We start from the raw sequence: 16,326 nt of genomic DNA on the forward strand, positions 1-16,326 counted from the left end.
GTTTAGAATTGGAGGGAGCATCTTTGGTGTCATGGCAGAAGATTTTTTTGTTTGAAAAGGCTTTTTTTGTCCTGAAAAAGGCAACTTAATTTGGAGATTACACATCAGCTTTCACCATGATAGACAATTTTAGCCAAAAGTCAATCCTGCTGTGGGGGCCCAAAAATTTCAAATTCCATTCAACATCAATCAAGAAAAATGTATATGTATATGTCTTATCAGAGTTTTCAACCCATCATGTCACCTTTCTCATCACATTTTAATTGGCTGGAACCAATAAGTTTCAACACTGGCTAATCTATGGGGATGTAGATTTGTGAATCTATAAAACATGAATCAAAACAATCAAATCACTCAAACACTTCTAGAATCATTCTGGTTGCCAATCCAAGAGCTAAAAGTAAAGATGTTAAACTACATCATAAATAAAATGATTACCTAATTTCACAATGAAAAGATGATTAACTAATCACACTGTCAAATTTGACATTGAGTATATTAAGTTCATTGAAGTCTTCAAAAAGTTCAATTTGCCTCTTCAATTCCTAGCTCCAACACTTATTCAGTGTTCACAGCCACTTTGGTACAGAGATTGAGACCATCTATTCGTTTCCTCTGCCTGCCCACCTTTCTCTTTTTCACCAAAAAAAAGGTTATGCCAAGATGTTGCCTGCTTAGCTCTGACCCGAGGTTCTTCTCCAATATTTCTTCAGTTAGAGTGTGTTGGGTTCTCCAGTGTTATGGCAGAAGACAGCCATGAACTACAACAGTAGTACAGTTGAAGACACCACATTTGACAGCAAAACAGACACTTCTTCTGCACTGCTGTCCATCATTCAGCTCAATGGGGCTATCCTGACTGGTTTCCACCTTTACCCATGTAATCATAACCAGAACATCTCCAGCAATAATACTGCGTCCAGAATCCCCAAATAATCCATTCTGAGGTTCCTTCTCATCTTGTCCTTTGGGACTATAAACATAAATTGGGAGAGGGGAGCTGTTGGCAGAATGTTGTTTGTGTCTTCACAGGAATGCCAGATGTAGGTGCTCAGTCACCAACCTGAGACTAGCAATATGTTGTCACTCTTATCCTCTTCCAGAGCAGAGAGTCTTCCCTCATGTTCTACAGTCTCAGTGTTTGAATGTTTGAAAGTGGGAATATTCCTTCTGCATCAACATCTCCTGGAAGGAGATTGAGCAACAGGGCAAAGTTACTAGTTAAGGAATGTGTGCCACATGTCATGGGAAAGTAAGAGATTTGATTATTCAAATTCAAGTAGAGAAGGGTATTTTGTTCCCATAAGTAATTATGTTTTGAGAATTGGGCACACTCAGATTACAACTTGAAATCCTAAATTACTGATGTCAAAAGAACACTTAGACAGACAATAGTATTCTTGTTAAACACGCACAGCATCTTTATTACTAGCAAGGGACTCAACCTTACAAAAGGGTCTGTCTTTCCACGGTTACAATCATGTTGTCATACACAATTCCGTGTCAAACATATATCAATTCTTCTTATTGACCAATTACATATTGATTTTCAAGCCTTGGCAGCACAATAGACCAATCATATTCTGCTTTGGTTATGCCTCACTTAAGAGGTCTTTTGCCTTAGACTCCCATCACAGAAGTTAAACGTGGTTCACAGCTTCCTCTTTGCTTAATGTGGAGGAAGTTGTTTTGTCTTGAACCTGTCGTCTTGTTTAATTTGTCTTTGTTTTATTTTAACCCCTTCCACACTTCCCCATTTTGTCCTGAAAGGGCAACCTTAGAAGTCAATCTGAGCCAGTCTTCAGAATTCGACATCTTTATCCTCTGATGTGGTCACCTACTGGACCATGGCACTGGTTGTAGTCCTTTTTTACACAACTGGTGCAAAGCGTTCTAATTCACCCTATCAGGACCGAGACCGTCATGATCAAGACAGTACCCCAATACACCACTGAACAATTGAGCTTCCCCAATTTCCAAAAAGGCTATGTAGCCAACTAAAGGGTCCCCAGCCATTGCTGGGTTCTTTTAACTTGTCCATTTCCTTTCTGACATGGTCAGCCAAGTTAGTGATTTCTTCGGAGTTATCAGGGCTGTGGGTGCAATATTCCTGACCAGAGGGCACAAGTGCCATTTTTTTCAACTAAGGTCCAGTGCAGAGCAATGCGATTCTGCTTGGAGGTGACTCATTATCATCATATATCGACTCAAAATCCCCCATATGAGGTATCTGTATGTCGTTTTTGTTTTCTTCCTTTCATTACAGCTCACTATCGTCATTTTAAAGTCAGTTTCTCTATGGATTATCTGTCAGTGTCTTATCATTTAAACTATGTTCTTGTACCTTCCAAGCCACAGGAATCCATTTGTCAAGTAGGTGTACATGTCGAAGGCCCATTCTTCAGTGTAATTATTTTTCCCACCAGTACCCACTCATGTTTGTTACTTCTGAGGTAACAACTACTTTTGCACACTTACATCGGTGTCCCAAGACTGTCATGCATTCTTGACTTCCATATGATCTTATCAAAAGATCTATGAGATTCTACTTATCTCTCCATGTACCAGCCCGATGCTTCAAGAAGTGGCTTGATCATCAAGTTCACCAAGGAAAGACAAGGACACAAACATCACCAAGAGAAAGCTATTAGTTAAAGTACTTTAACCTAAATTTCCTTTTCATTAAAATGCATTATAACTTCAAATGCGATTTCAATCCATTATCCTAATTTTTTTTCCACTAATCCCCATCCCCAATTGTTGTTTGTTCTTTCTCTAAGATTACCCATATATCTTAAAACTTACTTTATAACTCATTCTAGTATTTGATACATTTCTATGCAAGTTTGTCTAAATTCAAAATTCTGCTATGAGACCTCTTATAATAGCTCTTCCACAATTTTATACATTTTTTACTTGATCTTTCCAGAAATTCCAGATAATAATCAGTACCCTCTGATCTCTCATCTTTCTGCAAAACCTTCTGAATCCTAACCACAACGTCTAGCCAACAGTCTGTTTGTCATATATGCTTATCTGCTTCGAACCAGTTTCAACTGTAACTTCAACTCTGCTCTTCGCTCTCGCTTTTGCGACATAACAGTCTTTAGGTGTTCTTTGCCTTGTCTGACCCTTCTGGTGTCAGAGTCGGTTTGACATGTGATGCGTGGATCCACATGGGCCATTCTTCCATCCTCACTGCAGTGTGTGTCACCAACAGTACTCAGTACAACCCTTCCCACCTGAATCCCAAACAGTTCTTTTGGCGGAACGATTTCACGAACCCATAGTCTCCTGGCTGATATATGTGGCAGCTTTCCTCTGTGGTTTCCTTTTGGGCTTCAACTGCCTGTGAAAGGAAGGCTTTCAGAGACTTAGTTAATGCCATACAATAGTTGAATAGGGGTTCATCCATGCTGTTGATGTTTATTTGCTTGGTGGTAAGAGGACCATTTATTGGCAGTTTAATTGCTCTACCCATTATTATCGCATGGAGGGACAGTCCCTTTACCCTGTTAGGACTTGATCTCATTAACTTAAGTGTGATAGGTAATGTCCCTGGCCAGCTCAAGCCAGTTTCCCCAAATAAGTCAGTTACATTTTAAAAAATATTCTATTGTGTATTTCTACTGCTCCAGTTGACTAGGTATGATATGGGAATGATAGGTGATGCTTGCTCTGTCGTCCTTGAAGCAGTTCCTTAACTATTTGTCCTGTAAAATGCGGTCTATTTCGGCTTGATATTTGTTCTGGCACTCCGAAATGGGGTGCAAAGTCTGGCAGCCAGACCTTGGCCACTACGATGACGTCATTCATTCAGGTAGGGTAAGCTTCCATTCACCTGGAGAATGCATCCAAAATAATGAATACATAACTAAAACCTACACATTTAGGCATTTAAATAAAGTCCATTTGCAGATACACAAAGGGCCTTATGGTTGGGCTGTGAAGCAGGCTTAACACTGGGGTTTTTTCCCACATTAAACATCTGACATACCATACATCTGGCACTTATGTCTCTGCTATGGTCGCGAAGCTTGGTGCTTACCAGGATTGTTGTACAATACTATTCAGCAGCCCCTCCCACCTTGCCTCTGTGTAAAATGATGGCACACGCGGGCAAGCCAGGGTAACATGGCAAAGGGTGCTATCACGCAGCCATCATGGGAGATCCAGAAGCCATTCAGTTGTCAGTGATGTTCTGCAGCCTGCCAGGCAGATTGTTCTGCAGTGCTGGGTTCTGATTGAAAATTAATAATTTCCTCAAGGGATGGGGCAGAATTCTTATGGGCAGTAAGGGCAACACATAAATGTACCATTGTCCTAGGCCATTCTGCGGTTGCTGCCTTGGCTGAAAGATCATCGTGACAGTTTCCTAAGTATACATCATTACAGGGATTAGTGGGAGCTGACCTTTATCTGGGTTTGCCAATTTCATTCCTGCTATTGCGACTGATGCAAAAGAGGAAAGGGATTGGAGAGACTGAAGTACACTACATTCTCCTGCAACTTATTTGGATACTCTCGGGACCAATATTGGCCACAATTAAAACAAGGTCTTGACTTGCCTCTTCCCCCAACCTGGCCACATCCCTTGCCTCTGTCCACATTGATCCAGTGCGGTCTGTGGGGTGATCTAGCTCCATCAGCCACAAAGATCCAATCAGATCTTTCCTTTTTTTTTCCATCTTGAGCTGTAATTATTAATGTCAATGTTGTAGAATACTCAAGATTTAATGCAGACACTCAGTTTCCTGTCCTATAAAGATGGTACAGAATGTTTATTTCATACATGGTTGCAACTCGTTTACAACAGCACTTATAAGGGCGGGCATGCTCAAATCTCCATCAATACCCAAATATCGTTCAACGTAACTTCCACATCCTCATCAGTTTTCTGAGATTGTAGAACATTTCACTGGAGTTTTTTTCAAACAGGGTTGCATTTCCAAAATTCCAATTTTCACAAAATACATTTTACAATGAGGAAATTGTAGCGCTACATGAATATTTTTCATCAGTATTCACACTGTAAAATGACAATGCTGCCGGGGAGAATACTGAGATACAGGCTACTATACTAGATGGGATTGAGTTTCACAAGGAGGTGGTGTTAGCAATTCTGGAAAGTGTGAAAATACACAAGTCCCCTGGGCTGAATGAAATTTATCAGAGGATTTTCTGGGAAGCTAGGGAGGAGATTGCAAAGCCTTTGGCTTTGATGTTTATGTTGTCATGGTCTGCAGGAATATTGCCAGAAGACTGGAGGATAACAAATGTTGTCCCCTTGTTCAAGAAGGGGAGTAGAGACAACCCTGGTAATTATAGACCAGTAAGCCTTGTTTTGGTTGTGGGTAAAGTGTTGGAAAAGGTTATAAGAGATAGGATTTATAATCATCTAGAAGGGAATAAGTTGATATGGCATAATCAATACAGTTTTATGAAGGGTAGGTCGTACCTCACAAACCTTCTATTGCGTTCTTTGAGATGGTGACCAAACAAGTAGATGAGGGAAAAGTGGTTGATGTGGTGTATACGGATTTCAGTAAGGCGTTTGATAAGGTTTCCCACAATAGGCTATTGCACAAAATACAGAGGCATGGGATTGATGGTGATTTGGCAGTTTGCATCAGGAATTGGCTAGCTGAAAGAAGACAGAGGGTGGTAGCTGATGAGAAGTGTTTATCCTGGAGTTCAGTTACTAGTGGTGTACTGCAAGGATCTGTTTTGGGGCCACTGCTGTTTGTCATTTTTACAAATGACCTGGATGAGGGCGTAGAAGGATGGGTTAGTAAATTTGCGGATGACACTAAAGGTTGATGGAATTGTGTACAGTGCTGAAGAATGTTGCAAGTTACAGAGTGACATAGATAAGCTGCAGAGCTGGGCTGAGAAGTGGCAAATGGACTTGAATGCTGATAAGTGTGAGGCGATTCACTTTGGAGAGAGCAACAGGAATAGAGAGTACTGGGCTAATGGTAAGATTCTTGGTAGTGTAAATAAGCAGAGAGATCTTGGTGTCCATGTACATAGATCCCGGACAGTTGCCACCCAGGTTGATAGGGTTGTTAAGAAGGCATATGGTGTGTTAGCTTTTATTGGTAGAGGGATTGAGTTTCGGAGCCAGAAGGTCATGCTGCAGCTGTACAAAACTCTCATGCGGCTGCACTTGGAGTACTGCATACAGTTCTGGTCACCGTATTATAGGAAGGATGTGGAAGCTTTGGAAAGAATTCAGATGTGATTTACTAGGATGTTGCCTGGTATGGAGGGAAGGTCTTATGAAGACAGGCTGAGGGACTTGAAGCCGTTTTCATTAGAGAGAAGAAGGTTGAGAGGTGACGTAATTGAGACATAAGGTAATCAGAAGGTTAGATAGAGCGGACAGTGAGAGTCTTTTTCCTCAGATGGTGATGGCTAGAACAAGGGGACATAGCTTTAAATTGAGGGGTGATAGATATAGGACAAATATCAGTTAGTTTCTTTACTCAGAGAGCAGGAGGAGCATGGAACATACTGTTTACAACAGCAGTTGACTGGCCAATCTTAGGGCATTTAAATGGTCATTGGATAAACATACGGATGTAAATGGAATGGTGTAGGTTAGATATGCTTCAATTGGTTTCACAGGTCGGCACAACATCAAAGGCCGAAGGGGCCGTATTGCACTGTAATGTTCTATGTTCTATTACCGTACATATTAAAACAGTTTTTGAAAGTTCACTCTGGCCAGAAAATGCAATTCCACACACGATCAATTCCAATTCCAAGAGGTAAATTTTTACAAAGCATTACAAGTCAATTTTTAAAAATCAAGTTCCAGGCAGAACACTAGTACTAATTGTTCCTCAAAAGGACATTACATTAACCATGCATGTTCCACACTGACACAGGCACAGACTACATTTTCAAATCACCATGGATTTCCAAAATGGAAACTAAATTCAACAATCCTGGATCTAGAGTTCCAGGGAATGAAAATACAAATATTACACTCAACCATTTAACTACCAATGAATGAAAGTATATCCAAAACAGACCATTAGGTGTTAACTCTTAGTTCAGTGAACACAGCACCAAAAGCTGGTGTCTCTCTCTCTCTCCGTTTCCTTTTCCTTTCTGTTTTTCTCAAAGTTTCTGCCAATTGTTTTATGCTATCACAATTCAATGTGCCAACAGGTAGAAATGGCTTCTCAGGTCCTTGGTGTCCATTTGACTCATTTGTCGACAAAGTTTTGTTTCAGATTCAGGTCCACAATGGATATACATGTATGTAAAGTGTTCCCTTCGAAGAATGTGCCTCATGAGAGACGTTGATTCCCATTCTTTTGAGTGCTGTGTCTCACACTCTGACACACACACACACACTTTAATGTGTATATTACAATTTACTAAGCTGCCCAATCTCTTCTCAGATAACTGTCAGCTGGGGTCCCTGACTTCTTTCACTTCTTCATCCCAGATTTTCGTCAGCTGGGGTCCCTGATGCCTCTATCAAACTTTTCTAAGACCTTAGAATAACATTCACTGACATCATACATCCAAATCGGTCATATCGTCACTTCTAATCAGCTTACCTCAGTCCTGGAACACAGGTCACAACTGTTCCTCGCCAGTAACCAAACCAAAGGGATAGAAGTTGCTACCTTTTGTAGGCCACGGCTGATTTGTTTACCAGTGAGGCGTGATCCCCAAACCTGTGCCTCAAGCCAAAGAGTTAGCCATCGCTGTGGGACCTCCAAAAATTGTCGAAAGAACACTTAGTCAGACGATAGCATTCTTGTTACACACACACAGTGCCTTTATAACTGCAATACAAGGGACTCAAGGGACAAAAGTCATCCTTGCCTAGGGAGTCTGCCTTTTAGCGGTTACAATCATATTTTTACACACAATTCCATGTCAATCATATATCGGTTTCTTCTTATTCTGCTTTGGCTACGCCTCATTTAAGAGGAGGTCTTTTGCCTTAGACTCCCGCCACAGAAGTTAACTGTGGTTCACAGCTTCCTCTTTGCTTAAAATGGAGAAAGTTGTGATTTGCTACATATCTAACTGCTCAAAACCTAGCTTTTATATGGAATGATTTGTGGTCAGTGCTTCTCCACATATATCTTGTTTTGAACCTGTCTGTCTTGGTTAAATTGGATTTGTTTTATTTTAACCCCTTCCAAAGCTAACTTCTTGAACTCCAAGTGTACCTCAGAGTCATAGAGATGTACAGCACAGAAATAGATCCTTCGGTCCAACTCATCCATGCCGACCAGACATCCCAACCTAATCTGCTTGAAGACTTGGTGTTAGTGTTGGCTCAATTACAACACTGTGTCTCATTTAAAAAGGTCATGGAGACTCTGGAGACTTGATATCAAAGAAAAGTTGCAAAGACATCACTTAGGCGTTTCAATTTTCACTTCAAGTATTCGGACATACACGCAGAATTGCATATGCTGCGCCAAATATAAGAAGCGCTTGTTTCCAAAAAAGGCTACGCTAATCAAAAGTAGAAGGAAAACACAACATAACAAATTTGTGTCAGCAACTTATCCTAAACTCAATCGTCTATGGTACCCTGTCCTGTTTGCAGTCAAAACTTCTGCAAATTGGCCTTAGCAACTGAACCACATACCTCAGAGGGTGAACATAGTCATCTTTGTCTTGAATTATGAACAAGAAAGAGGAGACTGCAGCACAAAAAAAAAAGAGGCTGACACTTAAATGCATCACTGAGAATATGCTACATTAAGAGATGTCATCTTCCATTTGGAGTTACAGACAATTGCGCTCACCTCTTCAATTCATTCACGGGATGTGGCATGCTTGCTTGGATAACATTTATTGTTCATTTCTAACTGCCCTTGAACAGGTAAAGGTAGAGCAGTCTTCTTGACCTACTGCAGTCCTCGGAGTGTAAACACACCTTCAGTGCTGTCAGGAGGTAATTACAGGGCCTTGACCCAATGACAGAGAAGGGCTCTCCTACAGTTTCAAGTCAGGATGGTGTAAGGCTTGGAGGAAATATGAAGATGATGTTGATTCCATATATCTGCTCCCTTTATCTTTCTAGGTGGTAAAGGTGTGGGTTTCGAGAAGCTATAAAAATTAAGGTGGCACTTTGGGAGCAAAGACATTTATAAGCACATTAATAAATATTGTAACTTTTTCAGAATTGCATTGTTTTGGAACTCCAGAGGAAAAAAAAGTCAAAACAACAGCACTTTTAAAAGGGAAAAGAGCAGACAAAGGAAGCACAAGGTGAGGTCAGTGCAGGAGAGAGACAGGAAGAAAGAAACCCACATTGTTAACTGACAGTTAGCAGTTACTGCCTTTGCTGTTTGAATTCATGTATCACTGGACATCAGAGTGCGTCTGGGAAAATTAACAATGAAATTCACAGCTGATCTTGGAGGAACCTGTCTGGAAGAAGTCACAGCACAGAAACAGATAATTGGATGTTTTAAGTGTGGCCTTACAATAAGTCAGCAGTAGTGAGTAGAGTGGGTTCTTTCTTGATTATATGTTTTATTGAGCTATGTCTCTTCATTACTCTTAAAATATAAGCCATAAGTATTAATTTAACCTGGAGCAGAGTTTTGTAGAGGAATAAGACAGTGCTAGTATTTGGGTCTGTAGATGAAAAAAGCAAAAATGGCCTTCAGTAGAGTGATATGCTCTTCTTGTCGGATGTGGGAGTTTAGGGAGAGTTTACGGGTTACTGAGGATTATATCGGCAATAAATGCCATTGGTTATGAATCCTATCAGATTGAATGGATCAGTTGGAGGGGCAGTTAGAGGCAACAAGGAATTTACAAGAGCAAGGGGATGTGATGAATGGCAGTTATAGGAAGGAGGGGGAAGTCTCAGATATAGTCACATAGATGGGTTAACTCCAGGAAAGGTAAGAGAGGTAGGCAGTTAGTGCAGGAGTCTTCTGTGGCTATCCCTATTTCAAACAAGTATGCTGTTTTGGAAAATGTAGGGGGTGATGGATTCATAGGGGAACGTAGCACGAACAACCAAGTTTCAGGTATTGAGAGGTACATCAGGTTCCGAGCAATTGATAGCCTTAGGGGACTCTCGAGTCGAAGGTACAAACAGACGTTTCTGTGGCCAGCAGCGAAAAATCAGAATGGTGTGTTGCTTCCCTGGTGCCAGGATCAAGGATGTCTCAGAGAGGTGCAGAATATTCTCAAGGGGGAGAGGGGCCAGCAGGAGGTCATTGTACACATTGGAACCAATGACATAGGAAGGGAAAAGGTTGAGATTCTGAAGGGAGATTACAGAGAGTTAGGCAGGAATTTAAAGAGGAGGTCCTCGAGAGTAGTAATATCTGGATTACTCCCAGTGCTACGAGCTAGTGAGGGCAGGAATAGGAGGATAGAGCAGATGAAGGATTCACATTTTTGGATCATTGGAAGCTGTTTTGGGGTAGAAATCACTGTACAAGAAAGACGGATTGCACCTAAATTGGAAGGGGACTAATATACTGGAGGGGAGATGTGGTAGAGCTGCTTGGGAGGATTTAAACTAGTAAGGTTGGGAGGTGGGACCCAGGGAGATAGTGAAGAAAGAGGTCAATCTGAGACGGGTACAGTTGAGAACAAAGGCAAGTCAAACAGTCAGGGCAGGCAGGGACAAAGCAAAGAAGAAGGCAGGACTGATTAATTAAACTGTATTTATTTCAATGCAAGGGGCCTAACAGGGAAGGCAGATGAACTCAGGGCATGGTTAGGAACATGGGACTGGGATGTCATAGCAATTACAGAAACATGGCTCAGGGATGGGCAGGACTGGCAGCTTAATGTTCCGGATACAAATGCTACAGGAATGACAGAAAGGGAGGCAAGAGAGGAGGGGGAGTGGCATTTTTGATAAGAGATAGCATTACAGTTGTACTGAGGGAGGATATTCCTGGAAATACATCCAGGGAAGTTATTTGGTTGGAATTGAGAAATAAGAAAGGGATGGTCACCTTATTGGGGATTGTATTATAGACCCCCTAATAGTCAGAGGGAAATTGAGAAACAAACTTGTAAGAAGATCTCAGCTATCTGTAAGAATAATAGGTTGGTATGGTAGGGGATTTTAACTTTCCAAACATAGACTGGGACTGCCATAGTGTTAAGGGTTTAGATGGAATGGAATTTGTTAAGTGTGTATAAGAAAAGTTTCTGATTCAGTATGTGGATGTACCGACTAGAGAAGGTGCAAAACTTGTCTGACTCTTGGGGAAATAAGGCAGGGCAGGTGACCGAGATGTCAGTGGGGGAGCACTTTGGGGCCAGCGACTATAATTCTATTAGTTTTAAAATAGTGATGGAAAAGGATAGACCAGATCTAAAAGTTGACGTTCTAAATTGGAGAAAGGCCAATTTTGACGATATTAGGCAAGAACTTTCAAAAGAACTGATTGGGGGCAGATGTTCGCAGGTAAAGGGACAGCTGGAAAATGGGAAGCCTTCAGAAATGAGATAACAAGAATCCAGAGAAAGTATATTCCTGTCAAGGTGAAAGAAAAGGTTGGTAGGTATAGGAAATGCTGGATGACTAAAGAAATTGTGGGTTTGGTTAAGAAAAAGAAAGAAGCATATGTCAAGTATAGACAGGAAAGATCGAGTGAATCCTTAGAAGAGTATAAAGGCAGTAGGAGTATACTCGAGAGAGAAATCAGGAGGGCAAAAAGGGGACATGAGATAGCTTTGGCAAATAGAGTTAAGGACAATCCAAAGGGTTTTTACAAATACATGAAGGACAAAAGGGTAACTAGGGACAGAATAGGGCCCCTCAAGGATAAGCAAGCCAGCCTTTGTGTGGAGCTGCAGGAGATGGGGGAGATACTAAACAAGTATTTGCATCAGTATTTACTGTGGAAAAGGACGTGGAAGATATTTGAAATGCATAAATGTGGATAAATTCCCAGTACCTGATCAGGCGTAACCTAGAAGTCTGTGGGAAGCTAAGGAAGTAATTGCTGGGCCTCTCACTGAGATATGTGTATCATCGATAGTCACATGTGAGGTGGTGGAAGACTGGAGGTTGGCTAACGTGCTGCCACTGTTAAGAAAGGTGGTAAGGACAAGCCAGGGAACTACAGACCGGTGAGCCTGACCTCGGTGGTGGGCAAGTTGTTGGAGCGAATCCTGAGAGACAGGATGTATAGGTATTTGGAAAGGCAAGGACTGATTAGGGATAGCCAACATGGCTTTGTATGTGAGAAATCGTGTCTCACAAACTTGATTGAGTTTTTTGTAGAAGTAACAAAGAGGGTTGATGAGGGCAGAACGGTGGATATGATCTATATGGACTTCAGTAAGGCATTGGACAAGGTTCCCAGTGGGAGTCTGGTGAACAAGGTTAGATCTCATGGAATACAGGGAGAACTAGTCATTTGGATACAGAACTGGCTCAAAAGGAGGCCAGTGACCAGTGGAGTGCCACAAGGATCGGTGCTGGGTCCACTACTTTTTGTCATTTATATAAATGCTTTGGCTGTGAGCATAAGAGGTATAGTTAGTAAGTTTGCACATGACACCAAAATTGGAGGTGCAGTGGCCAGCAAAGAAGGTTATCTCGGATTACAACAGGATCTTGATCAGATGGCCCAATGGGCTGAGAAGTGGCAGATAGAGTTTAACTTTGATAAATGTGAGGTGCTGCATTTTGAGAAAGCAAATATTAGCAGGATTTGTACACTTAATGTAAGGTCTTCGGGAGTCTTGCTGAACAAAGAGACCTTGGATTGCAGTTCATAGCTTCTTGAAAGTGGAGTCGCAGGTAGATAGGATAGTGAAGGCAGCATTTGGATGCTTTCCTTTATTGGTCAGAGTATTAAATATAGCAGTTGGAAGGTCATGTTGCGGCTGTACAAGACATTGGTTAGGCCAATGTTGGCATATTGCATGCAAGTCTCATCTCCTTCCTATCAGAAAGATGTTGTGAAACTTGAAAGGAATCAGAAAAAGATTTACAAGGATGTTGCCAGGGTTGGAGGATTTGAGCTTTAGGGAGAAGTTGACTAGGCTAGGGCTGTTTTCCCTGGAGCGTTGGAGGCTGAGGGGTGACCTTATAGAGGTTTACAAAAACATGAGGGGCATGGATAGGATAAATAGACAAAGTCTTTTCCCTGGGGTCAGGGAGTCCAGAACTAGAGGGCATAGGTTTAGGGTGAGAGAGAAAAGATATAAAAGAGATCTAAGGGGCAACTTTTTCACGCAGAGGGTGGTTGTTTTAAAAAATTCTCAAGGTCAGGTTCGTAGGAGAGTAGTCTGACACAGAACAAACGACCAAGAGGCGAGTCTGCTAGAATATGGGCATTTTATTCCCCGCAGCGTCGCCACAACTAGGTCTCATACAACGGGTCTGGCTTATACTCACTCTACATGTTACCAGAACTGGGAGCCGTCAGTTCTCGTAGAGCGGTTGCCAACAACCCACGCTCGGCGGTTAAACGTAACCCCGGAGCAGACTCACCGAACTGGAGACTTTTCCAGCTGATATACTCTTTTCCAGATATAAACATTCATGTAAACAGCAGAGCAAGGCTAAAAAACACATTCCATTCTGGTTACATACAGATAAGAAGATTCACACGGGGAGGTGTGTAATAAGATTCACACGGGACTAAGCAACACCTCCATTCCGGTTAGATTCACACATGTATTGGGACATAATTTTTAACCGTTTCACCACATTCCACTGCTTGGAATTTTACACCACAGTGGTATGTGTATGGAATGAGCTGCCAAAGGAAGTGGTGGAGGTTAGTACAATTGCAACATTTAAAAGACATCTGGATGGGTATATGAATAGGAAGGGTTTGGAGGGATATGGGCCGGGTGCTGGCAGGTGGGACTAGATTGGGTTGGTATATCTGGTCGGCGTGGACGGGTTGGACTGAAGAGTCTGTTTCCATGCTGTACATCTCTGTGACTCTATCATTCTAATTGACAACTGTACTCTTATGCAATTAACAAATGATTCTGTACATTTTTAAAAGATATCTTCATTCATTTAAAACAAAGATTACATACAGGTGATGAATTAACAGTGATGTAAAATGCTCATTTCTGTCACAAACCCCCTTTCCAGTATACTAATCAAACTACATCTACCAAAACTACAACTACCAAAATCGAGAAAACAGCAAGGATAACACTGTCCAACTGCATTTTTTTTTGAGAAAATCAACAAATATAACATCTACAAAGTAGTGGAAAATCAAAAAAGGCAGCAATTTTTGTGCAGATCATTTATCGCACCCAATGTGAAAACTCTGCCCATAGCAACTTACTGTGTGTGGGTGCTGTGGCCTACCTGATCGATTCAGAGGGTAGATTCAGACAGTTTGATAAGACTGGAATTATAGTAGAGCCAAAATCTTTTCAGTTGTTGCTATATGGCATCATCGTATCCTACCATTGCAAAGGTATGAAATCTATTGACCTCTCACAACCCTCTTTGCAGCCTCACATATCAAATCTCAAGGAGAATCATAGAATCCCTGCATTATGGAAACAGGCCATTCGGCCCACTGAGTTGACCTGGACCCTCTGAAAAGCATCTCACCCAGACTCACCCCACTACCCTAACCCTCTAACCTTGCATTTTCCATGGCTAACCTACCTAACCTGCACAGCCCCGGACAGTATAGGCAATTAGTATGGCCAATCCACCTAAATGTGCAAATCTTTGGACTGTGGGAGGAAACCGGAGCACCTGGAGGAAACCTATGCAGACATGGGGAGAAAGTGCAAACTCCACACAGACAGCCACCCAAGGTTGGAATCGAATCCAGTCCCTTGTGCTGTGAGGCAACAGTGCTAAGCACTGAGTCACTGTGGTGCCCGTGAGAATGAAGAATAGTAATAATTTAACTGATCAGAAAAGACGGGAAAATACAGGATGGCACTGAATTTTAACCAAGTCTTAAGAGTCACAGTGCTGTACAAACTGGAAACAGACGCTTTGGTCCAACTCATCCATGCCAACCAGATACCTTACATTAATAGAATCCCACTTGCTAGCATTTGGCCCATATCCTTCTAAACGTTTCCTATTCATATAACCGTTCAGATCCTTATAAATGTTGCAATTGTACCAGCCTCTACCACTGCCTCTGGCAGCTCATTCCATACAAGCACCACCTTCTGTGTGAGGAAATTGTCCCTTACATCCCTTTAAATCTTTCCCTTCTCACTGTAAACCTATACCCTCTAGGTTTGGACTTTCCAACCCAGGGAAAAGAACTTGGCTATTCACCTTATCCATGCCTCTCATGATTTTATAAATCTCTACAAGATCACCCCTCAGACTTCAACACTCCATGGAAAATAGCCCCCGTCTATACAGCCTCTCCCTGTAGCTCAAACCCTCCAACCCTGGCAAAATCCTTGTCAATCTTTTCCCAACCATTTCAAGTTTCACAACTTCCTTCCTATTGTAGGGAGACCAGAATTGTGTGCAGTATTCTCAAAGTGGCCTAACCAATGTACTGTACAGTGGCAACATGACCTTCCAACTCCTATACTCAATATAGGTAAGCATATCAAACACCTTCTTCACTATCTCATCAACCTGTGACTCTACTTTCAAGGAACTATGAACCTGCACCCCAAGGTCTCTTTGTTCAGCAACACTCCCCAGGACCTTACCTTTAACTGTCTAAGTCCTGCCTGATTTGCCTTTCCAAAATGCAACTCCTCACATTTATCTAAAGTAAACTCCATCCGTCGGCCTACTGGCCCAAGGTCCCCTAGTACTTTGAGGTAACCTTCTGCCCTATCCATAGCACCAATTTTGGTGTCACCTGAAAACTTACTACCCAAAACTCGTACTTAACACAACAATCCAAAATGTTACAAAAGGTTAAGTGGAAAATAAACATGACATGGAAAGGACAGGACGTTTTAAACAGCAGATTTCTGTAGTTTTTAGAGATAGCAGACGAAGTTATTTTTGCTGCTTCAAAAGAAATCAGTTATTTAAAACACTTATGTCCATTGGGAACCCAGAGGAATTTCACTGCTGGATTCCAAGACCTCACGTTCTTATTTATATTTTTAAAAAAATACTAACGATCAAGAGTAGGTCTCCATGAACTCATCACAGAGAAACAACGGTGTGGCAGCAATGAGTACAAGTTGGCCTACAAAATCTGATTGTGTGTAACTGCAGTTCCAGCATTCGTCAGCTAGTGTCTGTGCTGCAAGTTGTTGATTCGAACACAGTTCCGCACTAATCCTTCGTACTCACGTTTCCAGTTGGACACGGACCTCACTGCAATCCAGTTCTGCAAAGATCAGCAATTTATTATTAGCTCCTAATGA

General features: G+C 41.7%; 1 protein-coding gene across 1 annotated transcript in view; it reads right to left on the bottom strand.

Annotated features, from left to right (window-relative positions):
• The window catches only part of LOC122559599 (uncharacterized), a 121,184-nt gene that overhangs the window by 104,474 nt on the left and 384 nt on the right, over positions 1-16,326 (bottom strand). The window lies entirely within an intron of this gene.

Source organism: Chiloscyllium plagiosum, unplaced genomic scaffold (genome assembly GCF_037043375.1).
Source record: "Chiloscyllium plagiosum isolate Xiang-an unplaced genomic scaffold, Cpla_swu_hap1 HiC_scaffold_19, whole genome shotgun sequence".
NCBI classification, from domain to species: Eukaryota; Metazoa; Chordata; class Chondrichthyes; order Orectolobiformes; family Hemiscylliidae; genus Chiloscyllium; species Chiloscyllium plagiosum.